Below are 8,302 nucleotides of genomic sequence, written 5' to 3' on the forward strand. Positions count from 1 at the left end.
ATGGTGTTTTGAGCAAATGTTCCTTTAACACAAGCCTTCGAGCTGCTCTTAATTTCATGGTGATGCAGGGCAGATGTGGTCATCTTAGAACTAATATGGATAAAAAAGCCTAAAGTCATTTTTCCAGACTGTGACAAGCTTATCTGTTAATTGGCTGTGGTGTACAGCACTCACAGCATTTTCCACATATCTAGATTCACCGGGCCATTATCATGTGACCAGATCATCTGTGTGTAATCACATCTGTGCTAATTTAATTTAAATAAAGGTTATTTTATCTGTAGCATTTGTTTGAAAAGGCCGGTGTCCTTTCTTTGTGTGAATTAATGTCACACACAATGAGTGGTGGGTGGGGCTATAGAGACCCGCCACTCAAAGCTTTATATCAGCTGGCGGCCGAAGCTGGACGGTGCTGGCAACCCTTGCCTAGGCGTCAACAGCTACCACAGATTAAAGCTCCATCAATCCCATTGCAATTTATGTATCAATTCAACAACAACAACTAAATGAAATGCCCACATATTGCTTTGATCTCACTGCAACTTGAATACCAAGCAAGAGGCGTGTGGTTTTTTTTTTTTTTAAATTTAAAGTGGATATCAAAGTTGTGCCGGAGCAACATCTTTCTTTCCTTTCCTTCAGAGTTCAAAAGTGAAACCATTAAAAGCTCTATCCTTCAGCTCCTGCATGGCTGCACCTCCCAGAGCCTCAGGACTTCTGACAATAAACAACTCGTACATTTCTCACCGCCGCACCAAGACCCCAGCTTCCCTCGCCGCCATCGGTATTCTCATCACTCCTCTCGTGATCTCTCCTCTCATCTATCAGCGTGTATCTGGGTGGGATACTGGGATGTTTCTTTATTTATACCGCATTGGTTTCAACAGAGAAACCTATGGGAGGAGACGAGGGCCAAAAAACATCAGTTGCCGAATTTACTTTTCACTTCCTTAAAGAAAGGTCTGATTCAAAATTTTGACCGTAATCTTAATTTCTCAGTGAAAAAGAGGTTTCAAGGGAGTTCAGAATAACAACTGTCCCATTTACATACTTTTATACGCCATGGTCCTCCCATTGCAGCCCATCCATCGCCAAAGCCCCTCCCCCAACAGAATAAGTTACCTTCCTGTGTCCATGTTAAACAGCCTCGCCTCTCTCGCCTCCTCACCTCACATCCTGCTCTCTGTCGTCCTCCTCACCCCTTCCTGAACCCTCCCTACGACCGGCCCTGTAATCCAATTAAAAGCACATTAGAGCCAAATGAATAGCGGTAGATTTAATTAGCTGCTGACGAAGGCTGGCTGGCTGGATGGCTGGCTGCCTGGTAGCTGGGCGAAGAGGACGGGCTTCAGATGCAGGCAGGGGAGCCAGCAGCTCGTTCGCATTTACCGCAGCTGATGCGGAAGCTGCGTCAAATGACACATTGCAAGATTTCCAGGTCTGCAGGTGGATTGTAAAAGGATTTTGAAAGGTGGACACATATTTGTTTGAGAGTGTGTTCTAAGAAGAGAGGCAATAGCCCTTTAGTGTGTGATGAAATATAGATTTGTGGGGTTTTTTGCTGTGTTTATAGTTTCTTTTTGAAATGCTACACATGGAGTCTTCACGGTGGATTTAGTATCCACTCTAGATACACAACAACCCCCCTTTAATCTCTTAGTTTTGGCAGCTTTGCCAAAAACACGAGTTAGACCTTAAAGCAATGCGGCTAATTATAAACTCCCATGGATAAAATGCCCGCACAATTTACTGAACCTTTCAAAATTAAGCTTTTGCGGCACCAGTCGACTCCCAGCTCGCAGCCCTCTCGTCACTGGATGCAACCTTTTCCCTCTGCGGCAGCCTCCCGATGTGCACAGTCAGCAGAGTCATCAGCGTAACCCACTGTGGCATTTACATGATGGACCCGAGTGTGTGTGCAAGTGTGTGTGTGTGTGTTTTCAGCGCCTAATGAAGAGAGACAGTCTCTGCCAGGGTCCCTCTCCCCAACCACCAGGGGTCTCAACTCCAGCACAGACTGAGGACACTTTTAACAGCCGCTTGTGCACACACGTGCGCGCGCATCTGACGCAGTTATTATGTTCTTGGGCACACGCACACGTGCGTGAACGTGAACGTGTACGTGCGAAATGAGATCCGGGTCTTGGCCTCTCCATTTCTCTCTGCAGGTAATAAAAATATAGAGTGCCCTCCAGATCCCTTTATAGAGAGAGAGAGTTGAGACCGCAGCGAAATCTAGGACAGGCTCCATTGATTTGGAGGCTACAGTATTACTCGCCATCACAGCCAAGGCAATACGAGAGGCCTTTTTATTTTTTTTACAAAAAAAAAAAAAAAAAATCACAGTTACCTAAAGCCCAGAGGGACAACAGAGAGATGGGACAGAGAAAAGGAGGACGGGGGAGGGATTCATTGGGAAAACGGTCCTTTGTTTTGCTTCCCATCAAACATTTCACAGTATGTGCTAGCAAGGATTTGTGGCCAATCGCTCTACGGATCTCAGAAATTTTCCTTTGTGTTACATGGAGCTGCATTTACATTTTGATTTATAATGAGCAGGGGTGTGTTGTGTCACTCCTGGGTCCTTTCGGGTGGTTAAAAGCCCATTGTGTTCACTGAATGTCAGTCTGGTCCCAGTTTGGTTTTCTTCCAGCAACACCCTCAATAACTCGGCTTTTTGGACTTCTAAAGGTGTGGGTGGACAAGGGGGATGTTTTCCTACTTGTCTTGGATTGGGCTTTCCAGATCTCAAGAGAGAAGTGGAGTATTCTGGGTCGAGCCATGTGCCGACCCCCCTCGGTCTGGCTAAAAAAGATAAGACCCTGTCATTGTATCCCTCCACTCCACAGGCCTGACCGCATCAAATATTCATGGGCCACAGCAGACTCTTAAGTAAACTGGCCAATTTGTTGCGGAAGACGTGCGTTAAGATTGGCTGGGCCGATATGCCCCTGCCCCCCGAGGAAGGGCCCAGACGGGGGGGTGGTTGGCTGCCATTTTGGCCCTCCTGTCTCTATTGTTACCAGCCGTCGGAAAGCAGCACGTGGCGGCTTGTCTGAGGGTAATGGGCCTGGCGTTGAATGCGAGGGCGGAGCTGGGTCTGGAGAAGGGAGGTCAGGAGAAGCCATCTTTCATCCGAATGGGCATTGAGAGGTGGTTAGGAACAATGAAGGACCGACATGCAGCCATGTTTGAATGACAAAAGGCATGAAGTAATGTGCTGATTGGGAGGGACGGGCTTGATTTGGAGGCAGTTTTCCAGCTCTCTGCTGGAATTTTTCTTAAAATCTTGCATCTTCAATTTATCTCTCAAGGTGCACGTCGCATCACTTCCTTTTCTGTAGCTAAACACGTCTTTGCATTGACGAACCAAAAGAAAACACTTTTGATGGATGACTCTTGCTGCTTCTCAAAATAAAAGCTCCATCTCTTCATCTCCCCGAGGATAGCAGTTGATAAATCACTAAAGCGCATTTTTATTCTGCTTTATGGGCGTAGAAGTTGAGCGGTGGCTAGGGGTAGACACAACTTTATGCCTGGCGATTCCCTGTAGGGCATCCGATGGAAATGAGCTGAGAAAGCTGTCGGAGAAATGTCTGGTAGAAGGAAAAAGATATAAGGAGATGAGTCTCATAAAAGCCAGAACTCATAAAACTGTTCAACGGATCTGAAAAGTAAGGATTCCTTGAAGCACGGAGAAGCAGGCGACAGTCGAAGTGGGGAGTAATCCTCAAGAACGCAATCTGTGGCTGCCGAGGAGGCAGCAGGGACAGAAGATGGTGGGGCGCAACCGAGGCCAGGCACAGTTTATTAGGTCACTTCCACAGAGGACCTGCAACTGTTCAGCGAGTGACCGTTTTGCCGGGTGATCCCTGACAGCCTGCTTGTCATCTGGCACCAGTGAACTCAGGAGAGTAGAAGCCCGTTGTGAATATCAATTGTGTTTTAGAAACAGAAAAATGAGGGAAGGAACCTTAATTGAAGGTGAGAATGGATCCCATTCATTTGCCCTGCAAATGCCATCTGTCCCTGTAGTGCTTAATTTCTCCTCCTTCAACTGTACGTGAGAAGTGTCTTGCAGGACAAAACTGCACCTAAATCATTGAAAAATAGCATTCAGTTTAAGGAAGCAGATTATTTCTTTCAGCTTGAGAGCCTTGATTGTTGCGTGAATGGGCTGTTGGTGAATGAGGCCATTTACATGCTAATAGCGATGCGGGGCAATTTCCTTATCATGTATGTAAATGAACACATTGGCTGGATCTTTGTTGGCCAAACACGAACAGCTAACAATATGCTGACTTCATGTTAACGCTTCACTTTATTTATTCATATGGTAATTAAACACTGCCGACACACATGATTCTTCGTTGATAGGCTCGTTAGTATGAATTATCTCTAATTAGGAAAATGAACCAATCCGTCGCACCTGTGGTTTCTGACATATCTTTGGGATGAGGCGCCTTCAACATCTGTACCGATGCTCCAGGAGCAGCTCCTGCTCGTATAGGCGACACATATATTCATGCGCGTGGGAGGTTTTCCGGCTTGTGTGCCAGTACGGTTCTTCAATGTAGGAGTGGAAAAAGTACGAAAAAGGTACGCACAAGGCCGGCGTGGGCGCGGTTGAGGATTATTCTGAGCCGCTGCCATCTGTAAACAAGCAGACAGGTTCTTTCCACAATGGTGAAGAACACAGACAGAGAAAAAACACATTTTTAAAATTATTGTATAGATTATTATTATCATCGCGTGTTGGCTGAGAAAGCAACAACGCAGCAGCTCATCCTCGAAGCCATGTGACATTTGCTTTTAATTGTATGACACTTTGAAAATCATCTTTTATGGTTTTTACGCCCTAACAGTGGTTGTTGCCGCACATTATGATGTCATAATAACGGGCCCACCGGCAGGACACTGAGGTATAGCTGGTCATTAAATAGCAATTAGGCTGCCTTTAGCATTGTGCGCAATTGCTGCCATAAAAGACAAAGAATGTAGCCCCATAAAGTTTCAGGACAGTCAGCAGCCATTTTTAAATATCATCATATGGTCGCAGTAAAAGAAAAGCCGGGAAACTGTAGATAAAGCAGATGGATTCACGCTGACTTACTTTACAAAACACATAAATCCCAAGTTCTCCCCCAGCACACAATTGGGCAAAAACACACAGTTACCTGCAGTAACAGAACAATACTTGTAGTGGAACCTGAGAGTATGTGCAGAAAATGCAATCCTCCAAATTTCTATCCTGCTGACAACACATGACCAAAAAAACCTGCGGAAGTTTTAACCTTGTGTCGCCTTCGCAACTCACTGACAGAGGATAATGTGACATTTGCCGAACGTGTGTGAAAATACGGACACACGGACACCACCTCCTGCGGGACGGAGTGTGACTCAGAGGTCATTCCAATAAAAAGAAAAGGGGACGTTTTAAGTGAGAGTGGAAATCCAATTAGGACTCTGGTACAGTCGCCGTGGCATTTAACAAAGAACTCTCCTCCGTCCGTCTAATGCACTTTACGTTATAGCATTGTCCCGTATTATGTGTCTAAGATAAGTTAGGCTTCCACCCAGAGCCGTGATGATGGCATTAGCCAACACACGCTGTAACGACCAATCACTGCTGCTTATATCCATCATGTGTTTATGCACACGTGTACACCTTTCCTGAAATATGTGTATTATCTCAAGGCGGGGAGGAGAAAAAAATCAATAAAAGGCAATATTCCTATTGGATTTAGTTTATGCCATCGACCCATTTCTGCCAGTCCGATGCATAGATCATGCGCGCAGCGGCGCGCGAATGATCTTCTCACCTCCACCCGGGGTCAGCGCATCGACGGTCACAGCTGCTGCGTCGGGGGTTTACCTGGCGCTCAGATAACAGACTGGATGAGGCAGGAAAAAAGAGAAGTGATGGAAAACTGGACTGGGAGAGATGACGGCGACGCCAGCCGAAATAAACACAGCGGCAGATTTAGTTTTGGGTCACTGGAAGCTTTTACTGGTTTTGGCTGTCTTTGGTGGTTTGAGGTTTATGTCGGTTCATTGTTTTGGTGAACTGGTTTGCTCCAGATTCAGCATCGTGTTGTTTTCCAATATTTCCAGTACAATTAGCATGTGACAACATGTGAGTCATCAGCCCCCCACAGAGGCAACACGTGATGCCCCAAAGGTCGTAATCAGGCCCCTTGTGCCAGCCGTTGCCTTGACTTTGCCTCCGCCCACCAAACTGTCTCGCAACCCGTTTACAGGAACCCAACATTGCAAAGTGGCAGGAGACCGACCTGGCGACTCGCGGCGCCACTCGTCTGGACCGATAATGAGTTCCCACAGGCCTGGGATGGGGCACCAAATGTGTGTGCGTGTCGACTAGAGATGTATGTGGGTCCTTCCTTGTTATTGAAGAACAGAGATTTAATGGCAAAAGGAGATAGAGAAAGTTTAAACTTGAAATCGCCCCAGTTTGGTCAACCCCCAGCAGGGTTTGGCTGTAATGAGGGCTGGTTCTGCTCTTGCTGTCTGCTGCCCTCTGTCAGTTTCTCTGCTTCTGCCTTTTCTTGTCCGTCTCTGTGCTCCGCGGCGGATGGTACAGACAACAGATCACTCCCAGGAGGCCTTGCCCTGAAACATTATCCATCATGTTGACAGCGGCACAGCTCCAGAGTCTTAAAGTGAAGAAAATATCATGTTCTACAAGCAGATAAACTCCTGCTTCGGACTCTCCCAGACTTTTATTTCCTGGATCGAATCTGTTTCACTCTGGCTGACAGAACAGGTGCGGAAGAGCTTTTGGAGTTCAATATCATCGAGATCAAAATCACCGTTTTTAAGATGAAACGACAGCCCAAATCGATATTTATCTGACAGGTATTGGAGCACAACCACTTGGGTCCACGGTGGTAGGAACACTGTTATACACGTCACCCGGCAACTGTTGGCAGTCTATCACGCTGGCTGTCCTTGTAAACATAAAAACCACACACAGACAAGCGCAGATGACAAGGAAAACGCTGAGATATATGATGTAGGGAGGAAGGTAAGAGGACTCTGGGGGGTGTAAACGGGAAGACCCAGATGGAAAATATTGCGCTTATGACTTCAAGCTAGGAAGCGATAAAACCTCCAGTGAACGAACAATCACATCACCCATCGCAGAAACGGCATCGTCGACGTTCAGTCAAAGATGTCTATAAATCAGTCCCGGGCATACACCACGCTGGCCCGGAAAATCCTGGATCCGTCCCGTTATACCTCTTTGCTCTTCTACGACAGTCTGGTAAGGACCTCCCCCCCCCCCTCTGATCATAGCTGACTGTTGGCTCTGCAAGCTAATGCATGTGAAGGCCCTCTACTGTCATTGCAAACAGTTGCCAAATGTAGGGGTAACCACTGCCAGGAGCAACAGAGGAACCAGGAAGCTTCTTATCTGACACATTTGGGATTCGCCAGCTAATATTTAATTTCCCGGGGAGTGAGGACATTGTTGTTTTTTTTTACATGTAAATCGGATTTAAATCCAGATTTACGCACGAAACAAATCCAGGTAAGGTCAAAAAAGAAATGTTCCCACCTTTCCATGTGTTGACCAGAAAGAGCTCCCACTGTTTCTGTGATTCATCCAGGAACGGGATCACTTCCAGGGACATTCAGGTGCAAAAGCTGCACAGGCCGAGTATGAAATCAGTTTGGAGTGACTTCTACTGTGGTTCAAAGTTCTGTGGGCCTTCATAGTTTCTATAGAAGTCTCCCAGCTCATTGTTGAAGTCAAGCGAGCATGACAATAACTGCAAAAAAAAGGGGGTTTCAGACCTTCAAACCGTCAGCCAAAATGCTCAAAAAAGTTGAAGAAAGTGCACACACCTGGCTCCACTGCCAGATACTGCGAGGCATACAGGACAATGGGGGACAAAAGGAGCTCCGGCTTTTGTTGCTCTTCCTCCTCAAGAATTCCAACTGCATTCAATCACGTCTTTCTCAAGGTCTGTGTGAGCTGAAGGAAACTTAAGGTCAGGAGTTTGCAAAGAAAAACGGAGATGCGGAGACGATGCAGGATGAATAGTAGAGGTGCATGAAGAGTGTGAAAGATGATAAAAGGAGAGAGAATCAGTCGTCTTTAATTCACCGAGGTCGACACGCGGGGATTTATGGACAGAACCATGTTCCGTGAGCGCATGTGAAAACACGTTTCCATACTTCAACACTGACCTTGTGAAACTCCAAAAAAATGCCGGAATTCTTTCGACGTGGCCGTTTCAAGGTGAGTTTACATGCAGACAGACTCTCAAAGACGGGC

This window comes from Takifugu flavidus, chromosome 3, assembly GCF_003711565.1.
Source record: "Takifugu flavidus isolate HTHZ2018 chromosome 3, ASM371156v2, whole genome shotgun sequence".
Taxonomy (NCBI): Eukaryota; Metazoa; Chordata; class Actinopteri; order Tetraodontiformes; family Tetraodontidae; genus Takifugu; species Takifugu flavidus.